The sequence below is a fragment of the Budorcas taxicolor genome, chromosome 25 (assembly GCF_023091745.1).
Source record: "Budorcas taxicolor isolate Tak-1 chromosome 25, Takin1.1, whole genome shotgun sequence".
NCBI lineage: Eukaryota > Metazoa > Chordata > Mammalia > Artiodactyla > Bovidae > Budorcas > Budorcas taxicolor.
The window spans coordinates 19,302,139-19,323,002 of NC_068934.1; the positions used below are offsets into that span (position 1 = coordinate 19,302,139).

At 38.0% G+C, this 20,864-nt stretch overlaps 1 protein-coding gene across 1 annotated transcript in view; it reads left to right on the plus strand.

Moving 5' to 3' along the window:
• LOC128069094 (glycerophosphodiester phosphodiesterase domain-containing protein 4-like) overlaps positions 1 to 20,864 on the plus strand; it is a 148,834-nt gene that overhangs the window by 86,256 nt on the left and 41,714 nt on the right. The gene's annotated exons all lie outside the window — the stretch shown is intronic.

The following is a 20,864-nucleotide window of genomic DNA, read 5'->3' on the forward strand; positions in this document are numbered from 1 at the left end:
TACCTAGGTTTACACCTCAAGTAACTAGGAAAAAAGGAACAAATTAAGCCCAAAGTTAGCAAAAGGAAGGAAATAATAAAAAATCAGAGCAGAAATAAATACAATACAAACCAGAAAAACAATTGAAAAAAATCAATGAAACTAAAAGCTGGTTCTTTGAAAAGATAAAGAAAAACCAAATGTTTTGCTAACTAAGAAAAAAGAGAGATGTCAAACAATTAAAATTAGAAATGAAAGAGGAGACATTACAACTAATACTACAGAAATATTATACTTCTAGAAACACACAATATGTCAAGATTGAATCCGGAATAAATAGAAAATCTGAACAAATCAATAATGAGTCAAGAGGTTGAGCCAGTCATCAAAAATCTCTCCATGCATACAACTCCAAGACCACATGACTTTAAAGATGAATTCTACCAACCATTTAAAGAATAATTAAGACCTATTCTCCCCTAACTCTCCAAAATATCAAGGAGGAGAGAACACTTTCAAACTCATTCTATGAAGTCAGCCTTATACCAAAACCACAAGAAAAGAAAACTATTAACCAATAGTCCTGATAAATATGGTAGTTTACTCACTAAGTCATTTCCAACTCTTGTGACTCCTCATGGACTGTAGCCCTCCAGGGTCCTCTATCCATGGGATTTTCCAGGCAAGAGTGTTGGAATAGACTGCATTTCCTTCTCCAGAAGATCTTCCCAACCTAGGAAGTGAACCTGGGTCTCCTGCATTGGAGGCAGACTACTGCAATACAGGCGGATTCTTTACCAACTGAGCTATGAGGGAAGTCAGTCCTGATAAATATAGATATAAAAACTGTCCACAAGATAATAGCAAGCCAAATTCAAGGATTCATAAAAGAAATTATATACCATGACCAAGAGGGATTTATCACTAAGATGCAAGGACAAGTTAATGTGCACAAAATCAATAAATATAATTCATTGTATCAACAAAATGAAAAATAAAATTCACATGATCATGTCAAAAAACAATGAACAAAGTTTAAAAGCCTTTCATGATTAAAAAAGCCTTTACCACTGTTTGCAGATGACCTGATCCTCTACGCAGAAAACCCTAAAGACTCCACCATAAAATTACTAGAGCTAATCAGTGAATAAAGTAAAATTGCAGGATATAAAATCAACACACAGAAATCCCTTGCATTCTATACACTAATAATGAGAAAGTAAAAAAAGAAATTAAGGAAACAATTCCATTCACCATTGCAACAAAAAGAATAAAATACTTAGGAATATATCTAAGGACCTAAGTAACTAAGGACCTATATATAGAAAACTAAAAAAACACTGATGAAAGAAATTAAAGAGGACACTAATAGATGGAGAAATATACCATGTTCATGGATTAGAAGAATCAATATAGTGAAAATGAGTATACTACTCAAAGCAACCTACAGATTCAATGCAATCCCTATCAAGCTACCAGCGGTATTTTTCACAGAACTAGAACAAATAATTTCAAGATTTGTATGGAAATACAAAAAACCTCAAATAGCCAAAGCAACCTTGAGAAAGAAGAATGGAACTGGAGGAATCAACTTGCCTGACTTCAGGCTCTACTACAAAGCCACAGTCATCAAGACAGTATGGTACTGGCACAAAGACAGAAATGTAGATCAATGGAACAAAATAGAAAGCCCAGAGATAAATCCACACAGCTATGGACACCCTGTCTTCAACAAAGGAGGCAAAAATATACAATGGATTAAAGACAGTCTCTTTAACAAGTGGTGCTGGGGAAACTGGTCAACCACTTGCAAAAGAATGAAACTAGATCACTTTCTAACACCATACACAAAAATAAACTCAAATGGACTAAAGATCTAAACGTAAGACCCGAAACTATAAAACTCCTAGAGGAGAACATAGGCAAAACACTCTCTGACATAAATCACGGCAGGATCCTCTATGACCCACCTCCCAGTATATTGGAAACAAAAGCTAAACTAAACAAATGGGATCTAATTAAAATTAAAAGCTTCTGCACAACAAAGGAAACTATAAGCAAGGTGAAAAGACAGCCTTCGGAATGGGAAAAAATAATAGCAAATGAAGCAACTGACAAACAACTAATCTCAAAAATATATAAGAAACTTATGTAGTTCAATTCCAGAAAAATAACCCAATCAAAAAATGGGCCAAAGACCTAATTAGACATTTCTCCAAAGAAGACATACGGATGGCTAACAAACACAGGAAAAGATGCTCAACATCACTCATTATCAGAGAAATGCAAATCAAGACCACAGTGAGGTACCACTTCACACCAGTCAGAATGGCTGCAATCCAAAAGTCTGCAAGCAATAAATGCTGGAGAGGGTGTGGAGAAAAGGGAACCCTCTTACACTGTTGGTGGGAATGCAAACTAGTACAGCCACTATGGAGAACAGTGTGGAGATTCCTTAAAAAACTGGAAATAGAACTGCCTTATGACCCAGCAATCCCACTGCTGGGCATACACACCGAGGAAACCAGAATAGAAAGAGACACGTGTACCCCAATGTTCATTGCAGCACTGTTTATAATAGCCAGGACATGGAAGCAACCTAGATGTCCATCAGCAGATGAATGGATAAGAAAGCTGTGGTACATATACACAATGGAGTATTACTCAGCCATTAAAAAGAATACATTTGAATCAGTTCTGATGAGATGGATGAAACTGGAGCCGATTATACAGAGTGAAGTAAGCCAGAAAGAAAAACACCAATACAGTATACTAACACATATATATGGAATTTAGAAAGATGGTAATGATGACCCTGTATGCGGGATAGCAAAAGAGACACAGATGTGTAGAGCGGACTTTTTGACTCTGAGGGAGAGGGAGAGGGTGGGATGATTTGGGAGAATGGCATTGAAACATGTATAATATCATGTAAGAAATGAATTGCTAGTCTATATTAGATGCAGGATACAGAATGCTTGGGGCTGTTGCATGGGGATGATCCAGAGAGATGATATGGGTGGGAGGTGGGAGGGGGGTTCATGTTTGGGAACTCATGTACACCTGTGGTGGATTCATGTCAATGTATAGCAAAACCAATACAGTATTGTAAAGTAAAATAAAGTAGAAATTAAAAAAAAAAAAGATTGTTTTGGCTCTTAGTCTCTTTTGTGTTTCCATGAAAAATTTTAAATTATTTGTTTAGATATATGAAAAATGCCATTGATATTTTGACAGGAATTGCATTGAATCTATAGATGACTTACTAATATTGTTATCTTAGCAATATTTTAATGTTCCAATCCATGAACACTGTGTATCCTTCCATCTGTTTGTATTGTCTTCATTTATTTCATCAACATCTTGTGCTTTTCTGAGTTCAATTCTTTACTTCCTTAGTTATTCCTAGGTGTTTTATTCTTTTTGATGCAATGATGAATGGGATTGTTTTCTTAATTCTCTTTCTGATAGTTCATTTGCATCCTGCAGCTTTACCAGATTTATTTATAAATTTATTTATCAAAATTATTTATAAATTTTGTAAATTTATTTATCAAAATTATTTACAAATTTTATAAATTATTTATAATTATTTAAATTTATTTATGAGTTCTAGTAGTTTTTTGGTGGCTTTAGGATTTTGTTTGTATAGTATCTTGTCATTTGCAAACAGTTTTAGTTCTTCCTTTCTAATTTAGATTCTTTTTCTTCTCTCATTACTATGGCTGGTACTTCCAATACCATGTTGAATAAAAGCAGTGAGAGTGGGCATCCTTGTTTTGATCTTGATATAGGGGAAATGCTTTCAGTGTTTCACCTTTGGATATGATGTCAGCTGTGGACTTATACATGGTCTTTCTTATATTTGCATATATGCCTTTAATACCCACTTTGTTGAGAGTCTTTTTGTCATAGATAGACGTTAAATTTTGTCACAAGCTTTTCTGCATCTGTTGAGATGATCTCATTTCTGTTTTTCAGCTTGTCATTGTGGTGTATCATATTGTTTGGTTTGTGGATATTAAAGCATTCTTATGTCCCTGGGACAAATCCCAGTTGATCATGGTGTATGGATCTTTTAATGTGTTGTTGAATTCAGTTTTTAATATTTTGTTGAGAATTTTTGTACCTGTAATTTTTTCTGTGTGTGTCCTTATCTTTGGTTTTGGTATTAGGGCAATACTGGCCTCATAGAATGAGTTCAGAAGCATTCCTTCCTCTGCAGTTTTTGGGAATGTTTTGGGAAGGATAAATGTTAACTCTTCTCTAAATGTTTGATATAATTCAACATTGAAACCCTGTGATGCTGGATTTTGTTGGGAATTTTTTTTTTTTTAATATTGATTCAGTTTCAGTACTCATAATTTGTCTGTTGATATTTTCTATTTCTTCCTGGCTTTTTGTGTCCATTTTCACACAGGGTCTTTTTCCACCTCCTCCTTTCTCTATGTGTGTCCTTAGATCTGGAGTGAATCTCTTGTAAGTACCATATATATGGGTCTTGTTTTTTTATTCGTTCAGCCGCTCTTTGTCTTTTGGTTGGACTAAATATAAATTTCAGTTCAGTTCAGTTGCTCAGTTGTGTCTGGCTCTTTGCGACCCCATGAATCGCAGCACGCCAGGCCTCCCTGTTCATTACCATCTCCCGGAGTTCACTCAGACTCATGTCCATCGAGTCTGTGATGCCATCCAGCCATCTCATCCTCTGTCGTCCCCTTCTCCTCTTGCCCCCAATCCCTCCCAGCATCAGAGTCTTTTCCAATGAGTCAACTCTTCGCATGAGGTGGCCAAAGTACTGGAGTTTCAGCTTTAGCAGCATTCCTTCCAAAGAAATCCCAGGGTTGATCTCCTTCAGAATGGACTGGTTGGATCTCCTTGCAGTCCAAGGGACTCTCAAGAGTCTTCTGCAACACCACAGTTCAAAGGCATCAATTCTTAAGCGCTCAGCCTTCTTCACAGTCCAACTCTCACATCCATACATTTAGTCCATTTATATTTAATTACTGATGGGTATATACTAATTACCAGGTTCCCCTTGTGGCTCAGCAGTAAAGAATCTGCCTGCCAATGCAGGAGATAACGGATTTGATCCCTGAGTTAGGAAGATCTCCTGAAGAAGGAAATGGGAACTCCAGTATTCTAGCCTGGGAAGTCCCATGGACAGAGAAGCCTGGTGGACTACAGTCCATGGCAGTCACAAAAGAGTTGGATATAACTTAGTGACTAAATAACAATATACTAATTATTTTTATAGTTTTTTTGTTCCTTTCATCTTCTTTTGTCCTTTTTCCTTGTGATTTAATGACTGCATTTAGTGTTATGTTTGGATTCCTTTCTCTTTTGTGTGTGTGTATCTGTTGTAGATTTATGGCTTCTGGTTACTGTGAGGTTTATAATAGCAATGGTGTGTGTGATTAAAGTTTCTAATCTCTTAATTTCTAACACATTGTAATAATCTTGAATTTCAGTTTTCTTTCTGCATGGTTTTTGATGTTATATTTTATTCTTTCTGTTTTGTATCCCTTAATACTTACCGCAGATGAACTTGCTATTACTACTTTTTTGGCCTGCTGGTTGGGGGAACTGGTTCCTGACATGGCTGACTGTGGTTTCTGAGGTGTCTCAAAACTGGTACTGGACTGCTGGTGAGTAGGGCTTGATGCCAGACTGACTTACTGAGAAATCTAAGGTATCTTGGTGCTAATGTGACTTGTTAGTGTGGCCAGGGCCTAGGCCATCATGGGCTAGTGCCAGTTCACTGGTGGGTAGGGTCAGGTGTTGAGATCTCTGGCTGCAGGGTCCTGTGGGTCCTAGAGCTGGTGTGGCCTGCTGTTGTGTGGAGCTGGTTTCTTACACAACTAACTGTGAAGTTCAAGGTGTCCAAAAGCTTTTGTAAGCCCACTAGTGGGTGGAACTGTATCCTGGGACAGCTGGATGAGGGGCCCAATGCATCTCAGAATTGGTGTTGGCCTTCTGGTGGGTACGGCTGTGACCTATAGAGTCCTAGGGTGGTAACAGCCTGCTGATGTGTGCTTTAGGCCCTGCTATGGCATGTTCTGGTCCTGCACTGGTACTGGGGCTGGTGTTCACCTGCTGGTCAGTAGGCTCTGTGCCCAGGAGATCCTGTTGCTGGTTCCCACCAACCAGTGGTTGAAGCTGAGTCTTAGAGCTAGTGCCAGTCCACTTTCTGGCAGAGCTGGGTTCTAGGATCTCTGGCAGCAGGGCCTAGAGGTCCTGGGGCTAGTGCCTGTTTAGTGTGTGGGCTGTGTCATGGTCACCTGTTGGCTCAGGGTGTCATAAGGCAGCCTGCCTGCTGGTGAGTGGGACTATGTCCCCACCTTGGTAGTTGGCTTGGCCATGAGCTGGAATCAAGATTGCCAGGAGAAATATCAATAAACTCAGATATGCAGATGACACCACCCTTATGGCAGAAAGTGAAGAGGAGCTAAAGAGCCTCTTGATGAAAGTGAAAGAGGAGAGTGAAAAGGTTGGCTTAAAGCTCAACATTCAGAAAACTAAGATCATGGCATCTGGTCCCATCACTTCATGGGAAGTAGATGGGGAAACAGTGGAAGCAGTGTCAGACTTTATTTTTTTGGGCTCCAAAATCACTGCAGATGGTGATTGCAGCCATGAAATTAAAAGATGCTTACTCCTTGGAAGGAAAGTTATGATCAACCTAGATAGCATATTCAAAAGCAGAGACCTTTGCCAACTAAGGTCCGTCTAGTCAAGGCTTTGGTTTTTCCAGTGGTCATGTATGGATGTGAGAGTTGGACTGTGAAGAAAGCTGAGCGCCAAAGAATTGATGCTTTTGAACTGTGATGTTGGAGAAGACTCTTGAGAGTCCCTTGGACTGCAAGGATATCCAACCAGCCCATCCTAAAGGAGATCAGTCCTGGGTGTTCATTGGAAGGACTGATGCTGAAGCTGATTACAAAGAGTCGGACACAACTGAGCGACTGAACTGAACTGAACTGAACTGACGTGTCTCAATACTGGTGCTGACAGACTGGTAGGTTGGGCTGGGTCCCAGTGCTAATAAACTTGAGGGAGGATTGCAAAATGGTGCTTGACAGTACCAATGTTGATGTGGTAGAATGAGCTCTTGAAGATGGCTGCTACAGTGTCTTTGTCTCCAGTCTAAGCTCTAGTTACCTCTTGCCTCTCTGGAAAACTCTTTAAGATCAGCCAATGGGTCTGAACCAGGTTTCTTTCAAACTTCTGCTTCTGCCTTGGATCATGGAAGGTTTCGTGTTTGCCCTTTAAGAATGGAGTCTCTATTTTCCACCACCCTCTGGGTCTCCCAAAAGTAAGCCTGCTGGCCTCCATCGACAAATGTTCTGGGGGGGGGGTTAATCTTACTGGTGCAGGACCCCTTGGCTGGGGAGCCCAGTGTAGGACTTAGAACCATTGTTTCTTGGGAAAAACTTGTACAATTGCAGTTAATCTCTCATTTGTGGGTTGCCCAGCAGGGAAATTTGACCTCACTCCTTCTGTATGTCTCATCATTTCTTCTTTATATATTACTTGCAGAATTTTTTTTCCTGCTCAGTTCTGGTCTTTCTTATCAATAGTTGCTCTGTAAATAGTTGTAATTTTGGTGAACCCATGAGAGGAAGTGAACTGAAGGTCTTCCTATTCTGTCATCTTGGCCAATCTCTGTGTAAAGCTTTTTCTAAAAATTAAAAAACAACTTTTAAATTTTACTTTAAAGTGAAGGATAATTGCTTTACAACATTGTGTTGGTTTGTGCTGTACCACAAGGCAGATCAGCCATAAGTATTTATTTATATCCCCTCCTGCTTGAGCTACCCCCCAACCATCCCCCCCGTATAGGTCTTCACAGAGCACTGAGCTGGGCTCCCTGTGTTATCTAGCAGCTTCCCACTAGTGACCTGTTTTATACATGGCAGTGTATATATACTTCAGTGTTACCCTCTAAATTCGTCCCACCCACTGCTTCCCACGCAAGCCTGTTCTCTACATCTGTGTCTGTATTCCTGCCCTACAAATAAGTTCATCAGTACCATTGTGTATAGCTTTCTTTTTGTATGGCTCTTTCAGTTGGTGGTTTTCCATGATAGTGTGCTCAATTTCCCCCCTTTTAAATGTTTTTATTTTGTGGTTACCATGCATTTGGGAGTGCTCAGTTGCTCAGTCATGTCTGCCTCTTCGCAACCCTGTGGAGTGTAAACTTCCAGTCTCCTCTGTCTATGGGATTTTTATGGCAAGAATATTGGAATGGGTTGCTATTTCCTCCTCCAGGGGATCTTCCACACTCAGGGACTGAACCTGTGTCTCCTGCTTCTCCTGCATTGCAGGAGGATTTTTTACTACTGAGCCACTGGGGAAGCCCTGTGGTTACCATGAGGTTGCATAAAATATCTCATAAATTAAAGTCCTTTTTTACTGATAGCAATTTATCTTCATTTACTCATACACGTCCTATCCTTTTGTTCTTCCCCTTTTATAATTTTGCTGCCAGAAATTATCTCTTCTTATGCTGTGAGTTCATTACTGAAATACAGTAGCTTTAGTTTGTATTAGTGATTTTTTTTCCTTTAACGTTTATGCTATAATTAAATGTTTAAACCTTTTCTAAAATAGAGTTACATTTTCCTAATCCTGTTTATCACTTTACTCAGAGTTTTGTGTACTTTTGTCTTTTCAGATAGAAGAGTTCCTTTCAACAGTTCTTGTAGGGCAGGTTTAATGGAGGTGAACTTCCTCAGCTTTTGTTTATCTAGGAAAGCCTTTATTTCTTCTGCATATCTGAAGGATAACTTTGCTTGATAGACTATGCTGGCATTTTTAGCTTTCAGTATTTTCTGTGTGTCATTCTACTCCCTCTTTGCCTGTAGAGTTTCTGTTGAGAAATTTGATGATAGTCTAGTGGTTTTTGTTGTTGCTGTTTTAGGTTACTCTCCCTCCACTTCCTCACAGCAGTCCTTAAGATTTTTTTCTTTATCATTGACTTTTGATAGCTTCCTTATAATGAGTCTGTCTTTTTGCGTTGAGATAATAAGATGTACAATTAAATTCATGGATTTGTAAGTCTTGGTCTTTGCCCAGGATTAGAATTCCTCAGCTATTATTTCCTATGCCCTCTTTCTTTTTCTTCTTTTTCTGGTGTATCTATTATTCTTATGTTGGCTCTCATAATGGAGTACGATAGCTCTTGCAGGGATTTTTTTTTTTTTAACTTTCAAAATCTTTAGTTTTTTCTCCTCTTCTGCTCAAATTATTTTTTGATTCCTTTCTTAGCTCACTTACTCTCTCTTCGATCTGACCTACTCTGTTTTCAGTGAATTCTACTGCATTTGTTGAGTTCTTTGACTCTAGAATTTGTGTTTGGCTCTTTTTTAAAATTGGAAACTTCCCAAATATTAAAAAAAAAAGAAACCCTCTAAATAACCCATAGGTAAAAGATAATTGTCAAGGAAAGTTAGAAAATACTTTACACTGAAAGAAGATAAAAATACAGCATATTAAAATTGGTGGCCTACAACTAAACAATGTTTAGAGGAAAAGTCTTGGATTATCTGCTTATTTTAAGAGTTTCCAATAAATAATCTAAGCTGCCTCTTTAAGAAATTAGAAAAAGAAGAGCAAATTAAGCAAAAAATAAACAGAAGAAAAGACATAATAACAGAAATCAATGAAATAGAAACAGAGAAGCAGAAAGCATCAGTGAAACAAAAATGTGTTCTTTTAAGAGATCAATAGAATTGATAAATCTCTATAGTCAACTGGGATTTGGGCCTCCATGGTGGCTCAGCTGGTAAAGAATTTGCCTGAAATGCTGGAGACCTGGGTTTGATCCCTGGATTAGGAAGATCCCCTGGAGGAGGGCATGCAACCCACTCCAGTATTCTTACCTGGAGAATCTTTATGGACAGAGGAGCCTGATGGGCTACACTCCATGGGATTGCAAAGAGTTGGACATGGCTGAGCGACTAAGCACAGCACAGTATTTTCCATGAACAACTCTATGCTAATAAAGGTGACAATTTAGATGAAATGGAACAATTCTTTAAAGATGCAAACTACCTAAAGTCACTCAAGAAGAAGTACATAACCTAAATAGTATTATATCTGTTAAATAAACTGAATTTGTAGTGGAAATACTTCCAACAGAAAATTCCATTCGGTGATGTATTCACTGGCAAATTCTACAAAGTGCACAAGAAGAAATTAGACTATTTCTTATTCTACAGATATTTTCCACAAAATAGAAGAGGAAAGAATAATCTCTTAATACATTTTTATGATATAAGCATTTCTGTGATAACAGATCTCTAAAAAGGCATTTGAAGAAATATTTTTTAGGCTGTGCCATGGGACATGTTGGATCTTAGTTCTCTGACTAGGGCTTGAACCTGTGTCCCCTGCATTGGGAGCATGAAGTCTTAGCCACTGTACTACCAGGGAAGTTCCAGGCATTTGAAGAAATTTTGAGAATGATATCCCTTGTGGATAAAATGTAAAAGTCCTCAACAAAATATTAACAAACTGAATATAGTAATATATAAAAAGAATAATATGTTATGACCAAAAGGGTTTTATCCTGAGAGTGCAAATCTGGTTCACAGTTGAACATCAGCAAATTTTGTAATATTAACATATACAAAGAAGGAAATAATGTAATCATCTTCATATATGCAGAAAAATCATTTGATAAAGTTAAACATCCAGTCGTGATAAATTTTCTCAGAAAACTGAAAATAGAAAGAAACTTTCTTAACAGCTACCATTATACTAAATGGTGAAAGACTGAATTCATTTCCATAAGACCTGGAAAAGGGAAGCATGCCTCATCACTCTACTCAGCATCATGTTGTTAGTCCTAGCCTGTGCAATAAGTGAGGAAAAAATGGAACTATTTCTATTTGCAGAGAACCTAATTGTTTATGTATAAAATACCAAGGAATCTACAAAATTATCCAATAATTAATAGGTGAATTTAGAGTGAACACAGAATACAGTCATTGTTTAAAGAACCACCCCCCCAACCCCCTTAATCTAACAAAGGGGAGGTCCAGTTTTAACTTTGATATGCAAAGAGCTTGGAAGCTGTCACTCCTCTCCTTAAAACAACAACAAAGAATGTAAGCGAATTGAAAACCACACATCCAGGAGCTTCAGACAACAACAAGCAAGATAAATACCAAAAAGATCTGTATCTAACCATGTTATATTTAATTGCAGAAAACCAAAGACAAAAGGATCCAAAGAGAGGGATAAAAATCCCTACCTATAGAGGACCAAAGATAAGAATTACACCAGACTTCTCATCAGAAACCATGAAAATAAGAAAAAAAAATATACTATTTATAAAGTTAAAGAAACCCACTAACCTAAAATTATATATCAAGAAAAATTATTCTTCAGAATTAAAGAACTGAAGACTCTCTCAAACAAAAACATAATTTGTCACCAAGAGAATTACCTTGCAGGAAACATCAAAAGAATTTCTTCAGAGAGAAGGAAAATGATGTAGGTCAGAAACTTGGATCTACATGAAAAAAAGAGCACCATAGAATGAATAAATGACACTAAAAAATAAAATATTTTATTTTTCTTGTTCGGCGTAAACTTCTGGTAGAAAATGTAGAAGAAAATTGCAGTGACTCTGGATTAGGTAAAGAGTTCTTAGAACAAAAAAAGCACGATCCTTAAAAGAAAAAAAATGATAAGTTGATCCTCATCAAAACGAAAAACTTTTGCCCTGTGAAATACAATGTTTTCTCACAGACACAAACTGGGGGAAAGTACTTTCCAATCACATATCTGACAAAGGACTTCTATCTAGAATATATTAAAAACTCAAATTCAAAAATAAGAAATTAAGCCATTTAAAAAATGGCCAAATATTTGATTAACTGCTTGACCAAAGATGAATGAATGGTACGTGGATGACAAATAAGCACATGAAAAGATGCTCAATTAATCATTAAGGAAATGTAAGTTTAAGCCACAATGAGATATTACTGTAAAACCTATAGAATGACTTTAAAAAACCTTAGAGAATATGGATCAATTGGACTCCCATGCATTGCTGGTGGAAATGCAAATTGAAACAGCCAACTCTAGAAAACCATTTGACTGTTGGCTTATAATGATAAACATATACTTAACAAAGACTTCAAAACAAGGAATAGTGCCAAGATTAAAAGTAATATGGAGCACAGCAAACATATCTAATTGTTTCTGGCATCCTTCTTGCTTGTAAGTACTATAATTTGTATAGCATGAAGAAATCAACTTTGATACTTTGCCAATCCCAAAGAAAGGCAATGCCAAAGAATGCTCAAACTACCGCACAGTTGCACTCATCTCACACGCTAGTAAAGTAATGCTCAAAATTCTCCAAGCCACGCTTCAGCAATATGTGAACCGTGAACTTCCTGATGTTCAAGCTGTTTTTAGAAAAGGCAGAGGAACCAGAGATCAAATTGCCAACATCCGCTGGATCATGGAAAAAGCAAGAGAGTTCCAGAAAAACATCTATTTCTGCTTTATTGACTATGCCAAAGCCTTTGAATGTGTGGATCACAATCAACTGTTTAAAATTCTGAAAGAGATGGGAATACCAGACCACTTGACCTGCCTCTTGAGAAATCTGTATGCAGGTCAGGAAGCAACAGTTAGAACTGGACATGAACAACAGACTGGTTCCAAATAGGAAAAGGAATACATCAAGGCTGTATATTGTCACCCTGCTTATTTAACTTCTATGCAGAGTACCTCATGAGAAACGCTGGGGAAGAAACACAAGCTGGAATCAAGATTGCTGGGAGAACTATCAATCACCTCAGATATGCAGATGACACCACCCTTATGGCAGAAAGTGAAGAGGAGCTAAAAAGCCTCTTCATGAAAGTAAAAGAGGAGAGTGAAAAAGTTGGCTTAAAGCTCAACATTCAGAAAACGAAGATCATGGCATCTGGTCCCATCACTTCATGGGAAATAGATGGGGAAACAGTGTCAGACTTTATTTTTGGGGGCTCCGAAATCACTGCAGATGGTGACTGCAGCCATGAAATTAAAAGACGCTTACTCCTTGGAAGAAAAGTTATGACCAACCTAGATAGCATATTGAAAAGCAGAGACATTACTTTGCCGACTAAGGTCTGTCTAGTCAAGGCTATGGTTTTTCCAGTAGTCATGTATGGATGTGAGAGTTGGACTGTGAAGAAGGCTGAGCGCTGAATAATTGATGCCTTAGAACTGTGGTGTTGGGGAAGACTCTTGAGAGTCCCTTGGACTGCAAGGAGATCCAACCAGTCCATTCTGAAGGAGATCAGCCCTGGGATTTCTTTGGAAGGAATGATGCTGAAGCTGAAACTCCAATACTTTGGCCACCTCATGCGAAGAGTTGACTCATTGGAAAAGACTCTGATGCTGGGAGGGGTTGGGGGCAGGAGGAGAAGGGGACGACAGAGGATGAGATGGCTGGATGGCATCACTGACTCGATGGACGTGAGTCTGTGTGAACTCCGGGAGTTGGTGATGGACAGGGAGGCCTGGCGTGCTGCGATTCATGGGGTCGCAAAGAGTCGGAGATGACTGAGCGACTGAACTGAACTAACTGATCCAAGAGATGACACATAATTTGGGTTGCAGAAGTATTTAGTAGTTTTATAGTTGACATTTGAACAACATGGGCTTGAACTGCATAGATCTACTTTTATGCAGATTAAAAAAATGCATGCTAAGTACCACACCATCTCTGGTTTATTGAATCTGCAGATGCAGAACTGGATAAAAAGGACTGACTATAAAGTTATAGTCAGATTTTTAACTGTGTGGGGATCACACCTCTAACTCCTGTGTTCAAGGAGTTCTATATTTCTGCAACTAGAGTCCAGTTTTGGAAGTTGATATAAATAAATGTTAATTGCCGTGGATTGGTCATGGAAGAATATTAAGTATTTGAGAACAATAAATGTTTGTAGTTTTACTCTCTAAGTCAATAATACAGTGTTCTAAAATAAAAATAGCAGAAGGTAACATAATTTTAAGGACTTGAGTTTCTTCAGAAGTGAGTTTTTGTTTGTATTTAAAAACAATACCAGGCATGCCAAAGTTAACCCAAAGCACACAGTTATTTTGGGGAAAATATAGGAACTCTACTATTTGGACAGATGACCCACATGTAAATAAAGATTTAGTCCATATTTTAAGGAGAAGAGTGAATACTGAATGATCAGTTTGTCATTTTAACGAAGAGAAAATTGAATTGTAATCTTGCAGTAATATTTGTTGGTAAAGGATTCAGAGGACTTTAAAACATCTTAAATGAATTTATTTCTGAACCAACTTTGTCAAAACTTTAGTGCATTTAAGTGATACCACATTCATTATTTTCACTTCAGTTCAGCTCAGTTCAGTCGCTTAGTCATATCCGACTCTTTGCGACCCCATGAATCACAGAACAGCAGGCCTCTCTGTCCATCACTAACTCCCGGAGTTCACTCAAACTCTTGTCCATCGAGTTGGTGATGCCATCCAGCCATCTCATTCTCAGTTGTCTCCTCCTCCTGCCCCCAATCCTTCCCAGGCTCAGAGTCTTTTCCAATGAGTCAACTCTTCCATGAGGTGGCCAAAGTATTGGAGTTTCTGCTTCAGCATCAGTCTTTCCAATAAACACCAGGACTGATTTCCTTTAGGATGGACTGGTTGGATTTCATTGCAGTCCAAGGGACTCTCAAGTCTTCTCCAACACCACAGTTCAAAAGCATCAATTCTTCAGCGCCCAGCTTTCTTCACAGTCCAACTCTCACATCCATACATGACTACTGGGAAAACCATAGCCTTGACTAGACGGACCTTTGTTGGCAAAGTAATGTCTATACTTTTGAATATGCTATCTAGGTTGGTCATAACTTTCCTTTTAAGAAGTAAGCGTCTTTTAATTATTTATTTTTTATTGCCTTATAATACAACAAACTGGTTGGAAATATTTGCCGTGTCTTTATTTTTTTAAATATAAATTTATTTATTTTAATTGGAGGTTAATTACTTTGCAATATTATATTGGTTTTGCCATACATCATAATTTCATGGCTGCAATCACCATCTGCAGTGATTTTGGAGCCCAAAAAAATAAAGTCTGACACTGTTTCTACTGTTTCCCCATCTATTTCCCATGAAGTGATGGGACCAGATGCTATGATCTTCGTTTTCTGAATATTGAGCTTTAAGCCAACTTTTGCACTCTCCTCTTTCACTTTCATGAAGAGGCTTTTTAGTTCCTCTTCACTTTCTACCATAAGTGTGGTGTCATCTGCATATCTGAGGTTATTGAGATTTCTCCCAGCAATCTTGATTCCAGCTTGTGCTTCTTCCAGCCCAATGTTTTTCATGATGTACTCTGCATAGAAGTTAAATAAGCAGGGTGACAATATACAGCCTTGATGTACTCCTTTTCCTATTTGGAACCAGTCTATTGTTCCATGTCAGTTCTAACTGTTGCTTCCTGACCTGCATACAGATTTCTCAAGAGGCAGGTCAGGAGGTCTGGTATTTTCCACAGTTGATTGTGATCCACACATTCAAAGGCTTTGGCATAGTCAATAAAGCAGAAATAGATGTTTTTCTGGAACTCTCTTGCTTTTTCCATGAGCCAGCAGATGTTGGCAATTTGATCTCTGGTTCCTCTGCCTTTTCTAAAACCAGCTTGAACATCTGGAAGTTCACGGTTCACATAATGCTGAAGCCTGGCTTGGAGAATTTTGAGCATTACTTTACTAGCATGTGAGATGAGTGCAGCTGTGCGGTAGTTTGAGCATTCTTTGGCATTGCCTTTCTTTGGAATTGGAATGAAAACTGAGCTTTTCCAGTCCTGTGGCCACTGCTGAGTTTTCCAAATTTGCTGGCATATTGAGTGCAGCACTTTCACAGCATCATTCTTCAGGATTTGAAACAGCTCAACTGGAATTCCATCACCTCCACTAGCTTTGTTTGTATTTTCACTTATCATAAACTAAAGCAAAGACTGTAAGAAGGGCAAAATTACATTTAGAATCAAACCCCATACCTGCCAGAGACACTCAGAGGGCTCAAACAAAACCTTGTGCACACCAAGAGACCCTACAGAGACTGAGACATAACTGCCTTTGACTGTTTGAGTGTCTCCTGTGGAGGTACGTGTCTGTAGTGACCTGCTGCAGGGGCAGGGGCTGTGGGTGCAGCCAACATGGGTATGGCATAAGGCCTGTTGGAGGAGGTTGCCATTAACCCCACCATTGAGCCACCAGAACTTACACATGATTGGGGAAACATACTCTTGGAGGGTACAAACAAAACCTTGTGTGCAACAGGACCCAAGAGAAAGGAGCAGTGATCCTACAAGAGATAGACCCAGACTTGCCTGTGAGTGTCCAGGAGTCTCCAGAGGTGGTGTGGGTCTGCAGTGGCCTGCTGCAGGGTTGGGGGCACTCACTGAGCTGAACTGAATGTACTTGGGATTCTATAAGAGAGTCTAGAAAAATTGCATAATTGACCTGTTATTACCTTTTTTCATTTTTAAGTTTCAATTCAGTTCAGTCTCTTTGTTGCGTCTGACTCTTTGTGACCCCATGAATCGCAGCACACCAGGCCTCCCTGTCCATCACCAACTCCTGGAGTTCACTCAGACTCACGTCCGTCGAGTCAGTGATGCCATCCAGCCACCTCATCCTCTGTCGTCCCCTTCTCCTCCTGCCCCCAATCCCTCCCAGCATCAGAGTCTTTTCCAATGAGTCAACTCTTCGCATGAGGTGGCCAAAGTACTGGAGTTTCAGCTTTAGCATCATTCCTTCCAAAGAAATCCCAGGGCTGATCTCCTTCAGAATGGACTGGTTGGATCTCCTTGCAGTCCAAAGGAGTCTCAAGAGTCTTCTCCAACACACAGTTTAAAAGCATCAATTATTCAGCGCTCAGCCTTCTTCACAGTCCAACTCACACATCCATGCATGACCACTGGAAAAACCATAGCTTTGACTAGATGAACCTTTGTTGGCAAAGTACTGTCTCTGCTTTTCAATATGCTATCTAGGTTGGTCATAACTGTTAAAGTTTAACCGACAGTAAATAACATTAAACCAAGATTTGATTTAGGGGCATCTAAAAGATAAGTTCCATGTATGACAGTTCTCAAATTATGGAAATGATGAGATTCTCCTTTGTTGATTAGGATGATGCAGTTGCTGTATTAAGAGTGTGATATTAGTGAATGGTAATATGAGAACAAGAAAGTTAGTATTTGGTAATTAACCAACTAACTTAAAAATACTGGATATTTTAAGTTAGCAAGAGGGATTACATTGAATATGGTACCATAATTAGAAAAATGAACCTAGTGTGAGGTCTGAAGATTATTAGACTAGTTTTGCTAAGACTGCATGTTTTTCTAAGCCAAAGATAAAAAGCCTTGGATTCAGGGATAAGACATTATTAGGCAGACTTTTTGATGTATATCAGGTTGTTAAATTAATACCCTTGGACTATGGCTTTCCATTTTACTTTCAAAAACAAAGATTTTGATGATCTGGAAGAAATATTTGGAGATTGCTAAAGGTCTTTTTGTTTCCTGTGTTTTGTGCGAATGGTTCTAAGATGTTTGTGTAAGTCAACACACCTGTGTATTTCAAAAAAGCTTGCTACCTATACTCTGTAATATCCAGTTAATCCCAGAAATCATCTTAATTGTCTTCAGTATTTGACCATAGATAATTTGGTTAATTTGCAATCTCTCATTAAATTATGTCTCTCATTAGCTAGTGTCATGACCTGGATCCAGGGGTTTGCAAACTATGGCCTGCTGTTCAGATGCAGCACACTGACTCTTTTTGTACAGCTTGTGAGCTCAGAATGGTTCTTGTGTTTTTGAATGGTTGAAGGAGAATCAAAAGAATAATGTTTCCTGACATGTTAAAATTATATAAAACTCAAATTTCGATTTCCATAAATAAAGTTTGATTGGAACATAGCCATGCTTATTCACTTACTAATTGTTTATGGCTGCTTTTGTTTTATAATAGAGTTGAATAGTTGTGACAGAGACTAACAAAACCAAAAATCTTTAGTGTATGGCCCTTCACAGAGTAAGTTTGCTGAATTCTGTATGATGAACTGTTATTTTGTGGAGTTAAAATTTCTTCTTAGAAACTGTGACAATAGAATTACAGAGTAAGTCTTAGAATTTCAAGTTATGATACGAGATTACTGCATATCCTTAAGATCTTTTGTTTAAGACTTGAGAAAGTAGAGTGGGCCTTCTGTAAATGATAGAAACATAACTTTTCAGGTAAACTGTTGATTTTGCTCTGGTGAAAGCAATAAATAGTGGCTATCTTTATTAGTTGGAACATGAAAGAAGGTAAAGATAGAACCAAAGAGAGTACATACAGGTTAAGCAGTGCTAGAAAATGAGGTATAAATCTTTGGTTAATAGCCAGCAGATATTGGTGGAGGACCACCACCTCAGTTTTGGTGTTTTTAAAAAACATGTAAAATAGACATATTGCTTGGACTAATACAAGGGATAATTAACCTTTGTTATATTGGCTTCTCTGGTGGCTCAGTGGTAAACAGTCTGCCTGCCAGTATAGGAATGCTGGAGGCACAGGTTCGATCCCTGGGCTGGGAAGATCCCCTGGGAGAAGGAGAAGGCAACCCATTTCAATATTCTTGCCTGGGCAAACCCATGGACAGAGGATCCTGGAGGGCTATAGTCTGTGGAGTCACAGAAGAGTCAGACATGACTTAGCAACTGAACAACAACAGCAAAGTTGACTTAAATCTGCTCCAACTTCAGCATTAACAGGATTTTAGGCAACAATGTCAATAGAGTCAATGTGAACTCTTACCAGTTTGACTCTAATTATTCTGCCTCTTTTCCCCTCAGGGATTCTGGTTGTTGTTATTCAGTTGCTAAGTACCATGGATAATTATCTGATTGTTTTTTAAAATCAGTATACTAATGTTCACAGATATAATTTGATAATGTGTATAGAATTTTCTGTGACTCCTGATAGTTATTTGTCTGTGGTACATTTCTTTTGCTGGTTCTTTTTGCAAAGTAGATTCCTAACAATAAGAATATGCCATAGAGAAGAAAGGAATGTTCCTATGTCATTTATAGAAAAGGACATGGAAAAGGACCTAGGATTGATAGAAAATACAGCTTCTTGGTTTTAGCAATCTGATTTTTTATGGTAGTGAGATTAATAATAAGAGTACCTATATCAACAAGAGAACTGTATTGTTCATTGATACTTACATGTAGTTCTCATAATTGTCTGTTGAGCTGTATTGTTTCCCTCTAAGTGGCATCATTGGGCTGAATTTATAAATTTTCAGACTTCTAAACCAGTATAATATGTTGGATCATTCGATGGCCCTTCTACTTGTAATTTTTCTAAGCATAGGCATAGAGGACCAAGGGTCTTTTATTATTGTTTTGAAAATGTTCAACTTTATATTGGAGATAATCTAAACTGGTATTGTCCTATTCCAGTTTATTTTTATGAATAAGTCCACTCATTTTATATATTGGGTTGGCCAAAATATTTCTATGATATGGAAAACCTGGAATTTGGCCAACCTAATATAAAAAGAGGCTCAATTTACATCAGATATTAGATCTACCTCATAATGCTGTTTAGAGATTACTGAAATCTGGTTTTAAACTCTTCTATTGATTAATCTTTATAGTTGTGCTATTCTGTATTTTTCATTCACTTTATCATTAAAGGCTTCAGAAATAAATGTCCTGGTATAGTGCATTTCTTATTTTTTTTTTAACCCCTTCCAGGACTTTGAAAAAATTATGCACAGCTGGGCTATTTAAATCTTTTCTTCATCTTTCCCATCCTGTTCTTTTAACAACTTTTTTTCCCCACACAAAGTTCTAACAATTAAGTGAATCAGTTGGTCTAGATCTGATAGAATCTAACAATATCTTGTATTTCAAAGCAAATTTCTGTTTTTCCTGAGGATTAAGAAGACCTTTAATTATAGACCTCAACTCAGATGTGGAAGGGTTTAATTCCACACTTATAATCTGCCTTCAGGTATAGCATGGAAACAATGTTCAGTGTGATTGACTCTTTCTTGAGAAAAAGGTGAGAAAAGACAGGTTGCTTAGGCAGTAAAGGAAGGAAAATAAATAGGGTGGGAAGGAGAGAGAAGATAAAGTTGTATAGAGAAAAATATTTTAGTCTTGGGAATATGTGAGGTGTAGCTACTGTGTCTTTCTCCTGAGAGACAGTGTTTAATCACTGACTTTACACACAAATGATCTAAAGTTGGCAAATGACAATAAAAGTAGCTATGTTAATATAGCCAATACATGTATGTACTGAGGAATAAAATAAAATGCTGTGTACGGCAAAGAAATTATGACAGTGCCTGCCATTAGGGAGTGGCCCTCCAGTAGAACCAGTACAGAGTGAGGGAACTATTATGAACTGTGCACTTCTTTGTGTACTGGACATGCTGCTAGACCTGGTAGATATTTGATTATTTTTGATCTTCAAAATAATCCTAGAAATACACATATTACTCTCCCCTTCTCCATCTTATATCAGGGTAATGAAAACTTAGAAATTTTAAATAGTTTTACCACTGTTACACAGCAAGAAGTACATGAAGCTGGGGTTTGAACCTGATCTAGGATATATACAAATGACTAGAAGGCAGGATGAAACATACAAAGGCATAAAAATTGGTAACTGTGGTTTAACACCATTGAAGTCTCTTTAGTTTAGGAATATTTAAGTGGGCACTTCATGAAGTTGGTAGCATTTGAACTGGGTTTTGCAGTTTGAGGGTAGGGTTTTAACAGGTGGATATGGTAAGGAAGACAAATGAGTGGAAGCACTGGGCTTGAGTCC